Source organism: Crocuta crocuta, unplaced genomic scaffold (assembly GCF_008692635.1).
Source record: "Crocuta crocuta isolate KB4526 unplaced genomic scaffold, BGI_CrCroc_1.0 scaffold643, whole genome shotgun sequence".
Classification (NCBI taxonomy): Eukaryota; Metazoa; Chordata; class Mammalia; order Carnivora; family Hyaenidae; genus Crocuta; species Crocuta crocuta.
Window position 1 is genome coordinate 1,001,161 of NW_027528827.1, and position 12,198 is coordinate 1,013,358.

A 12,198-nucleotide genomic window follows, 5' to 3' on the forward strand; every position below is an offset into this window, starting at 1 on the left:
CATTTTCCCCTAATCTCCAATTTTAAGCTGGGCACATGGCTTCCCAGAGTCAAGCAAATTTTCCCAGCCTACATCCTATTAAATGGGATATAAGAAGAAATGAAAGGTAAAAGTTCCAGGAGTGTTCTTAAAGGGGAAACCCTTTTTTCTGTCTCCTCTTCACATACCCTGAAATGAGAACATAGCAGCTGGATCATAAGCAGCTAAAGCATGAAGTAGAAGACATAGATTGGTAATAATGAGGCAAGTACATAGAAAGAAACCAGATCTCTGATGAACCAATGGGGGCACTATATCATCCTGTGGCTGCTTATTCCTGCCTTCATTTCTGGGAGAGAAAAGTCAATCTCTACACTAATTAAACTGTTGTTGTTTGAAGATGGCATTCACACACAGCCAAATCATCCTAACTGATACAAACAAAAAGTTCAATTGACATTTTTGTTCTGTCTGGAGATGTATGATGAGTACTCTTAAGAAAAGATCACATATATTCCATTGCCCTTATCATTTGATTAGAAGATCCTTCCTGGTCACTGCCTCTAAACTTTATTTAATACCTTCAAATACATTTCTAAAATAATCAAAAATCAAAAAAGTGTACCTTTTCTTAAAGTAAAGGAAATCTGTGTGTGCCAATACCCCTAAACCTTTCATACCTTCACACACTATGCCCACACTTGCAAAGCTACATGGAAACATCCTAGTATTATTTAGTATTATGAGCAACACCCAATTCATTAAGTACATACAGTCACAAATGCCCATTGCAATTCTAATATAACCCCTCATCTATAAGAATGCTCATCATCCTGGAAGACCTTTCCTTTTAATGTGAACATAAAACAGCTCCAGTCTCATGCAGCCCAATGACAGCAAGATCCAAGCAGTTCCTACCCTGCTCACTATTTACATTCCTCTTCACTTAACTCTTTCCAGTTTTCTTTTTTTCCCACAGTTTTAAATTTTTCTTTAGTTTTCTGTTTCGTGTTTTATTTATTTATTTATTTAAAGTATGATTGACACACAATGACACATTAGTTTTTGGTGTACAACAGAGAGATTCAATATCTCTCTCTCTACACTATGGGATGCTCACCACAAGCGTAACTACTATCCATTAGCACAAAATGCTATTATAACACCACTGACTATATCCCCTGTGCTACACCTTTCATCCTGGTGACTTAGTCAGTCCACGACTGGAAGCTTGTATCTCCTACTCCTCATCATTCATCTTGCTCATCCCCTTACCCCACCTCCCTCTAGTAACCACCATTCTGCTCTTTGGTTTTTATTTATTAATTTCTTTTGTTTTTTTGGATTCCACATATGAGTGAAAGCATATGGTATTTGTCTTTCTCAGTGTGACTTATTTCACTTAAAATAATACTTTCTAGGTCCATCCATGTGGATGGCAATGGCAAGATCTCCTCCTTTTTATGGCTGGTGATAGTCTTTTATATTTATATAATATAGTCTATTATATATATAATACACACACACACACACATATACATATGTGTGTGTGTGTGTGTGTATGTGTATCGCATCTTCTTTACTCATGCACCTAGCAAGGGACACTTAGGTTGCCTCCATATCTTGACTATTATAAATAATGCTGCAATAAACATAGGGGTGCATATATCTTTTTGAATTAGTATTTTTATTTTCTTTGAGTAAGTAGGCAGTAGTGGAATTAATGGATCATTAATTTTGCTTCCAATGACACATGCTGTTGTGTGTGTTTCATGTCCAATTTCTGATCATAAACACCATAGAATTGTCTTCCTGCCCATCTATTTTGATTTTGAGCCTCTCTTTCTGAATAATTCTCTCAAATTTCTTCTCTTTCCCTCATCTTCCTGGTTCTGGGACACCACTTTCAGCTCTCAAAAAAGCTGTCCTTTAATTCTTATTACTTTGTTTGCAAATCAAGGCAGTCTTCTCTGACATAATCCTCTATTACCAGGTTAAAAATTAAGGATGAAAGAAGGTGGGGGTAGGGCCCATAGGCACTTTCACAATCAAAAGTTTCCTTAACAAAGAGAACAACAAATACAGACAAGAGAGGTATAAACTGTATCTTAATTAATGAATACATAACAAAAAATTCAAAATATTGATTTGTCTTAACTTTAAGCCAGGTTAAAGTTTAAATATCTAAGGAGGACATTCTCCTAAATAAGAAAAATCTCTGTGAATGAAAAGGGTGGCTTTAGAATATCTATTCTCCAGACCTTCAGATCACATTCTCCAGGATTTTTTTTTCTCTCTTTCCCATTCCATAAGCCCAACGGCCTCTATAACACCACCAAGGTCTTCCCACTTCTAAGGCATTGCTTTGTCTCCTAAATTACACTGCTTTGCAAACCACTTTATTGAAGTTTCTTTTCTAAATCCATTTTTGATCTCTTGTGCACAAGGAATAGGACCACTTTTGACAAAATGTCTCTTGAATTAATTAATGATAAGGTTGTCTCATTCCCTTGAGTAAGGACATGACCAGACTATATTTGCTTTTCATGAGTGAGGAGATATACTCATTGTAACTACCTCTTGCAACCCTCATATGCAAAACTAAACCTCTTTCTTAAAATCCCAAGTGTGAATTCCTGCAGAAGATATTTTCCTAGGATTTTGAGAACTATTTCAGCTTTCCTTTCTCTGATAATCATCTATTGAACACCTTTTATCTGCTGCCATCACACTGGTCACTAGAACTGTTTAAAGATAATAAGATTTGAGTTTGTGCTCTAAAGGATGGAGAAAGTGAAAAAGAGACGTGATAAAGGTATGATAAGGAGCTATATGAGTACAAAGAGGGGCGCTTACCTTAGTCAGGGAGGTATCACTGAAAGCTTCGTAACAGAGGTTCTAAGTTGAATCTTGAAAGACAAAAGGAAATAAAAGTTACATAGAAAGCACCAGGGCTCAAAAGATACTTTGTGCAGATCAAACAATATGAGCAAAAATTTGGAGGAATCAAACTGTATGTGCCAGTAGTTTAGAAATGCTATAGCATTAACTATAAAGTGAGAAATGGAAAAGGATACATTATACCTTTATTATGTATTATTTACTTATCTGTGTTTTCCTGCCTTCCCCATTAGCTCTATATGAGGAAGAATTTTGTTCTTTATTTTTCTCAGCACCTAGAACACATAGTTGGTGCTCAATAAATATTTGTTGAATGACTGAATGACTAATTACAGCTGGGAGGAAAGGTGATACAGCATAGGGATGAACATGAGCTCTGTCCAAAGAAAACTTATACACTCGTACATGAGGAAACATATATAAGAATATGCATAGGAGCACTATTCAAACCAAGGTCCTGGATGTAAGCCAGCACCCATCCACTAAACAGCAGATCAATCAAAGTTAGTATATTCACAAAACAGTCTGTAATACAGCGGTAAGAGTAGAGTAATATAGGGTTAGTCTTAGCAACAATGTGTCCCAAAAGATTATGTGCATTATGATAGCTTTTTGAAGTGAAACCATCTGAAATAAAAATATATATTTTCTAGAAATACATATGATAGCCATAAATGTACACAAAAACAAAAGTAGATTCAGAATGATGGTAACTTCAGAGAAACAGAGAAGGGAAATAAAACCATGAATTGTATTTTTAGGTTTCAATTATTGTCAAGGTCTTAAGTCATGTTTCAGGTGGCATTTTGAGGTGTTATAACATTATTAAAAATAATGAGTTATCCAGGCATGGCAATGTTAAGACTGTGTCATAAAGAAAACACTAAGCTGATTTTGTGTAACAAAGTTCCAAAGAAGAAAAAGGAGAGAAAAAAGGGTGCTTCTGAGTACCTGCATTTTCCGGAGTGGGAAAGGGGGGCAGGGGCATTCTGTGCTCAGTAATCAGGCAATTTAGGTCCAAATTATAAATATGTAGCTTTCCAGTTCTGTGATCTTGGATAAATTTTTTTCTTTATTTATTTGAGAGAGGGGTGTGGAGGGAAAGAACACAAGCAGAGGAATAATAGAGAGAGAGAGAGAGAGAGAGAGAGAGAGGATCCCAAGCATTGTCTGCACTGTCAAACTCACAAACTGTGAGATCATGAGTCAGACATTTAACTGACTGAGCCACCCAGGCGCCCTTTGGGTAAATTCTTTAAAGGCTTGTGCTTTTCCTCAATTGTAAATGGACGGAGTAAAAACAATACCTTTGTTTCAGGGTTGTTGGTTTTTTGTTTGTTTGTTTGTTTTCTGGAGATTAAATTAAATATAGGTAAGTGCATATGCCTGGCACATAATGTTAAGTAAATGTGATATATTCAAAGAATAAATGAATACTGTTAGTAGTATAGGACTCGAAAGTGGAAGACCTTATATATATGCTAAATAGTTTCTGCTTTAACTATAAAGGCTTTGAGAACTCCAGAAAAGTTTAAGTCAGGAAATAACATGGTTAGAGTCTGATTTTCAACAGGTCCCTAGAATTGCAATATTGTGGAGGAATATAAGAATTTCAACAGGGAGGCCAATTAATACAGTTATAGAGAATTACATATATATATACATATATAATTACAACAGTTATAGAGAAAAATGAATAAGCCTAATCTAAGGCAATGATAGTAGAAAAGGAAAAGTGAGACCAGAAATGACAAAATGGTGAGGAAAGAGAATCTTGGTGCACAGTTGTCTCTGGAATGATGTGTGGAATGGCTCCAGGAATGTAGGGTTGTGGGATGAGTGAAGGCTGGCACTGTTCCCATCATAGGAAATACAGAAAAAAAAAACCATAGGAGTTTCTCAATCTAGATGCTATTGACATTTTGGTATGAGTAAAACCTAAAAATTAAGAGCAGATTTACAGGGGAAGATAATGATCTCAGTTTTGAATATATTGGCTATATCAACTTTCAGATGTCTCTGGGGTATACAGGCGGTACTATCTAATAAAGAATGAGATATTAAGAGTGTGATTCAGGAGAAAAGCATGAATTTCCTATATAGATTTGGACACTTAATTTATATCCTATAGCTAAAGCCATTGGAGACATTGAGTCCACCTATGGGGAGCAAATGCAATAAAAAGTTAAAGCACTGAAAATATAAGCTTGAAAATGCACCAGTTCAGGATAAGCAGAAGGTAAACTACCAAACAGATAATTTCTTTTTTTTTCTTGTCTTATTGAACTTGCTAGGACCTCCACTAGTGTTACATAGCTGAGATAGCAAGCGTTCGCGTGCTGTTTACAAATATAAGGAGACTGCTTCTAAAGTATTTGCAATTCAGAATAGTACTTCCTTGAAAATGTTAGTGGATATAACAGCAAATGTTGTTAAAGGGCTTATTTCCAAGGAGATAAAACTTGGATCAAGGACACAGTGAGAGGAACAAGCTTAAAAAAGTAGCAAAAAGGCAAATTTACTTCTTTTTCCAAGAGTGAAGAAAAGGAAGTAGTTATGGTTTTTATTGTTTTCTAATAATCACTTCCCTTTCTTTTAGATAAAATATGTGAAATCTTTAATTTAGACATACTCTCATTACTATTATGCCAATAAAATCAGACTAATATTTTGGGCTGAAATTTACAGATTTGGGGACTAGAGAGGAGTTTATGCCTCCTCATCATTTTTTCTTAAGTGGTAGGCAATCTGGATGTAGATATCTTAATGGATCCAATATGTCCCCCTAAAGTCTAGCAACCCAAAGCTTTAACATGGTAGAGCAGAACAGGACTGACCACATTGAGGGGAAATGACCATTATATATGATTTTGCCCCATAATTAAGTTAAATGCTGTTGTTACCAAAAACTTTAGAAACATTTGGAAATTCTCTTCAGACTGAGACAAAAGAATCCTCTCAAAGAAAAATGTAGATGTTGAAATACAAAATCCAGAATGACATAGGTCAGGGCTAACAAACTACAGCTTGTCGCTGTAACTCTGTTTCTCTATAGCCCGTGGGCATGTGAGTTGGTCAGCATTAACGTTGCAGAGACTGAGCCCAGGCATCCGCCCTGTGCCCCACACTCTACTCCCAGCACCTGCCTCCCCAGCCAGCAACTAAGGCTTGCTACTGCCCAAGACCACCTCTGGATGCCCCTTGAATTTGAGAGACTTCGCTGTTAGTACTGAGTGTTGGAATTTCAGTCCAAGAATCTCTGCACCCCCAGGCCCCACCTTTTAAGCCAGTTGCTCTTCCACTAGCAAATAAGAACCACCTGGTACACAGCTTGCCACCACCTGGGACCACCCGATCTAGGCAAAGGCCAGGGATTCCCTCCATTGTTGTATAAATATCTTCCGTTTTGCCTCTTGGCCCCACAGAGTCTAAAACATTTACTATCTGGCACGGAAAAAGTTTGCCAGTCCCTGGTATAGATCCTTTCTTGGAAATTGAGCAAGGGGAGGAGACAAGAATAAAAATCTCTTCCAAAGAAAATTGCATTCATTTGTCTAGCTAAGGAAAAGGTATCTTTTTCTGCCTAGCTGAACTAAATCACCAAATGTAAATAGCACAACTTGGTTACAGTTAGAATAATTCAGGCCTTCTTACCTGGACCACCCTGACATCTTAGCCCTGGTAAGTCCTGTTTATTGACAGGTAATAAGGGGCATCTCTACCTTTTAGAGCAGGTAGCAACCACCTGCCTCTCTCCAGTGCAGTTGTGACAACCACAGTGTCTCCAGACATTGACAAACCATCCTGGGATGGGGGTAAAATCATCCCTTGGGTTGAGGGCTACTTAGAGTGATTCAAAGTAATCAAATCCCCTAGATCTGACTCTTCCTGTTCTATCAGTATTTTACCTTTGGAAAAATTACTTCATCACTCCTGGGAAATTATTTTAACAGTATTCTTTCCTCCGTAAGTGTAAGAATTTTAATTGCTAGGATATCCATATCAGAATCTTCCCCTGGTGATGTGTAGGGGAAGGGGAAGAGTAGTGGGGGACAGGGTGGGAGGTAAAGAAGTTAGTGTGTGAAGGCAGAGAAAGGAGGTGAACACTCCAACCAGTGAGGGTACTTCCCCCCTGAATATTTTGGAACCACAAAAACCAAGAAAGGGGAGGAGTTAAGAACCAAGCGGCTGTTATCCTAGAGGAGTCCAAAGGTTTGCCAAAGACAAAGAAGCCAGAAGCATGGATGAAAGCAGGATGCAGAGCCCAAAAGATGATGGCAAGCACATCACATAAATGGGGAAACGTCCAAGACAGTTGCTTTGAAAGACTTCGTTGCCTAGGGCCATTATTTGTAGCTGCCATATGACATTTGAACCGCCTAGCAAAATTGAAAGGCCCAGAGAGGATACTGACATAACCAATCTGATCTTATTGACACTTACGTTAGTGAAAAGAAGTGAAATTCTTTATTCCATCATCAGTTCAAAAGATGGAGGACACGGTGGCACATCTGTGTTAAAGGAAGCCAGTCTCTGTTTCTAAAGCTTCGAGTTTCCCAGCACTCACAAACCAGAGGGCCCACGGCAAGCTAAGATAGAACATGCGTAGGAAGGGACTCTAACCCAAGAGGAAGTGGAGTAAGAACCAGCTAAGAATGCTGTGGGCTTCCAGTACCTTTGCTTCCTCATTGTTGTGGGCCCCCTCAGCATCTTCCTTTAGTCTCTTCTCTATTAGATGCCAATTTGTTCTGGTATGCTGAGCCACCGCCCCCCACCCCTCAAGGCTTCCCCTGACAATCTCCTCCAGGCTCTAGCTGCTTCTGCCACTGAACCCCCATCCTTAGCACTCAGGTAACAATGTACCAGATTACACAAGTGCTTCTGAGAGTAATTTTCTTTCTCTGTGTATTTTTCAGTGCTTTTTTGTTCTGTTCCTCTTATTTTTATTAGAGTGTCTTGCTCCCGCATAATTTCCCACTGTGACTGGGACAGTTGTCTGCATCGCCGCGGGTACTCAGTAAATGCGGCCCGCCCGCATGACCACTCAGACAAGGACTCCCATCCCCGGCATATTAATGACAAGATTTCTTTTGAGATGACATAGTTGTTGTGTTCTATCGATGCTGGAGAGTCTTTGAGTCTCTGCTGGTCTCTGCCTCATTATCTCTTTTTTCTAAAGGTTTTATCAGTCATACACACAAGAATTCTAGCCATGTCTTTCCCCCTAGGAACAAGCATATGGACAAGAATAGCAAAATGAGATTCAACTTAGAAAAGTACATGGAATTTTCCCTAAGAGAGTCTAAGAATGGGAGGATGAGGTGGGATTCAATGAATTGGAGAGGAGTACATTTAAAAGAAAGAGAGGGAGACAAATAGCAGAAAAATAGCACTTCTTTTAATGGTTTGACCTTGAACACCCTGGATCAATTTGTGCTTGCCTTAATGAGAGACCACAGTCTTCTTGTCTCCTCAGTAGCAATGGCTATTGGTGTGTGTTGTAAGTATATAACTTCAGTATGTACACATAATAAACAACAACGATCATTCTCAATAGTTAACCCTTCAAAGTTCCCACCAGAATACAGTCTTGGGCAATGCCCCAGAACAAGTTCATTGATACAGCATTTGGGGAAACAGCTTTTCCCTGCAGACGCATTCCACACGTTAGCATTGTTTAATTTTATTGTGTACTGCATAATACATAAAATGTCCCCACCTTGCTTTTCTTTGACCCTAAAAGCCTTCCATCTATCACTCACTCATTTCCAGTCCATTGCCAGGTTGAAAATCACAGCTTGGCATTGCAGGGTAAGTCTAGAGAAGGAGCTAGACTCCAAAATATTGCCCTCTCCTCCTATAATCTTCTATGGAGCAAGGGAGCACCAGATGGGCCAGTCTCTCTCCCCCCACAGCAGAAAGCTTTCATTAGCAGACACAGTGAGGAACAGAGAGAATGAAATGCACTTACTTGTTCCCCTAGGACTTTTGGAAGATTCCAGAAGGTAGCCTGAGGCAAGCAGCAGGGCCATGTGCAGGATGGATCCAAGCAGGTGGCTGCTGGGATCTGGATGGACCTCGACAGCCAAGAGGCTGTATCAAGTCAAAAGAAAATCTTGAAAGAGAAAGTAGGAGAGAGGGACATTGGGTCACTGTCCTTTCTGGTAAAAACAAAGACTGCAACAAACCAGCATAACCTCCCAGACCAGGCCACTCACTGGGCTTCCTGTTGGCACTTTCTATTCTGTTTGGAATCCTGTGAGTGACAGTTGTGGGATGAAAAAAGAAAAAGACAAGTCCTGACACCTGTTCTTTTCCTTCCTCCTGTAATATAAGCTTCAAATCCTGCAGAAAGGCCAGAAGTTATATGATGACTCTCTGTACTGTCTGCTGTTAATGAGGCCTCCAGTGACATTTCCCCGCTAGACAGCGAACAGGTAACGATATTGGTTCTGAGAAAGGAGAGGCAGGTCACACCTGGGGGCGCCCCTGATTATTTCCAGCAGCCGACCCCCACCTTGGGGAACCCTGGCCCTGGTAGGGTTCCTAATCATGGCAAACTTGCTGGGATAAAAGGCCCTAGATTATTGGGGTGTGGGCTATGCCAGCCCCCAGAGCTTTCTCCAGGTACTCATCTTAGGAACACTGCCTCCTGGGCAGTGAGGGGTGCAGATCCTGTGGAAGCCTCTGCATTCCTATGTGGCTCTTCAGCCACCTCCAGGGCTTGTCCCAGGCATTTGTGGACACTCAGTCATGCCATCCATAGGTGGGCTATGCCTGGCTTCCTCTAGCATCTCACCAGCATGCAAAACCAAATAACCCTGTTACCAACACTGCTTCATTTGATCCCTCAAAGCTGCCCCCAGATAAAAGCCTCTGAGAAGAGTACACTCAGAAAATGCTTCCCAAGATGGCAGTGTCTGGGTGCTTCCTTGGCATGTTGACTTGTTTGGACAGATTGCATGAAACTTCATCCTACTCACACCCCTCTTTCTTCAGACATCACCTCCAGAGGTGCAGCTCTGCCCCAGCACACACATGGCACACTTGTGTCACCCATGAACTGGGGCTCTCTTGTTCACTCCATGTTCTTCTGGGGGTTTTTTCTTACAGCTCAGTATGGCATTGCATTCTGAGCAAATGCTACTTCCCTGACTATGATTGATCCACACTTATTTCATCCTGAATGCAAAGTATTTGATTTCAAGTGTGGTTCATTCTGCTCAGTGAACTCATTATGAAGTCAAGCTGAACATCTCACAGATGTGAAGCACCTTGTCTCTGAGGTTCAGCGATCTAATTTGGAATCTCATTATAGACCTTCCACCGGTGGTGGGCACAGGGGCAACTACCCGGCTGGTGTTTTCCTGCCCATCTCCTATCCCATAAAGAAACTGTCATTTCAATACCGGCACACCAGAATATTCCCCGTTTTGGAAAATAGCTTTATTTATCTCTCCACAAATGCCTCTTGGCACTGATGAGAGAGTAATACTTTGTAGGCTATTTTATTAAGCATCTCAGGAGGTCAGGTGCTGAAAGAGACAGCTCGCAGCTGCTTGCTTCCCATCTATTTAGGAGGCTTCTCTATGGATCGTATGCTGCATTATGTTACATTTTCTAAAGTTCGGGTATGGTTGTCATTTTGCTAAGAATTTATACACCAAGAATCTATACTTGGCACTGTAATGTCGTTTAACTCCAAGACGATGTGATTTCTGGTGTCTCTATGGTGGATGAAGGGAGAATGGGGTTGAAATAGAAAGTTAGCTCTATTTGCAGGGAGATGCATTGATTCTGAAAGATTGATGCATTCATTTTTTTTTCACCTATTTGGTGCTTTCAAATTCAATGAGCATCCAAGGCTCAGGTCTGGCTACTAATGAAGTTTTTATTTCTCCACTTTCTATCTTAAAACTTTGGTAAGGGAGAATATTTGCTTTTCTAATTGCAGTTGTTTCCAATCCCCTAAAGAGCAGGCCTGGCCTTGAAGAGAACTGGAATTTTGTTTCCTTGCCACAGAAAAGAGATTCCTGAATCACATAGGAGGAAAAGTGAGCTGACTGGTGGTTGCATATATTAATAATAGGGATAAGCTAATGCAGCTGTGTCCAGCAACTTGTCCAGATATTTGTCTTGCATTTGATGTTAGCAAAAACACCTAGCATCACACCCCACCTCCTGACCTCTCACTTTGATCTAGGAAAGGGGTCAGCAAACTATAGGATGCAAGCTAAATCCATCCACTACCTGTTTTTTTTTTTAAACGAAGTTGTTTAAGTAGTCACATCTATTCATTTATGCCCATTGCTGCTTTTGAACTGCAAAGGCAGAGCTACACAGTTGTGACAGAGACAACATGGCTCACAAAGCCTAAGTCTGTGACCTCTAAACTAAGAAAGGAACCTTACTGATTTTATTTAATTCATGTTTAAAAAAGCATGTGTTTTGGAAAACAAATTTTAGTATAACTGGGATGACAATTACAATGAGCATAGAATAAGAATCAGACCCTGCTGTGGACATCTGCATGGCTCAGTTGGTTGAGCATCTGACTCTTGATCTTGACTCCGGTCACGATCTCATGATTCATGAGATCAAGTCCCATGTTCAGCTCCGTACTGACAGATGGAGCCGGACTGGGGTTCTCTTTCTCCCTTCTTCCTCTCTCTCAAAATAAATAAATGAATTTTTTAAAAATCAGACCCTGCTAGCCTTTCAAGAAGGCTTAATGATTTAAACCTCTGCTATTCCATCCCCAAGGTTTTTTGAATAGAATGATTCATGAATAGCAACAAACTGAAATAATTTTTTCTGATTTTGAATGGCTTTTGACTTGCAAAAGCTGTCTCTCCACCGACTTTTGATTTCCACTTATGAACTAGGAAAGTAATTATTTCATTTTATTTTTATTGCATTACATTTTGAACAGACACATTACTCAGGAAAGATGGAATTAAGAATAAGTGATAGTAAAATTTTATAGCATACCCAGCCCATAAAATTATCTCATTGCCTATATCTCTCCCCTTTGGTTCTCTATTCTGATAGTTTACTTTCAGTTGTTATGACACTTTAGAAAGTGTTGGCAGCTTCAGTGGTGGTAGACCATAAGGACTGGCACACACCACACAGCACTAGGCAATTGGAATGATGCCAATCATTTATGACTATTGCCTCCTGCATTCCACTCTCAGAACATGAGTTACATACACCCATTTGAGTATGGTTACAGTAAAGCAATGAGACTAGATGGATGGATGAAGCTATATAGATGATTAGAAGGATAGGTGTATAGATAGATGATAGATAGATGAT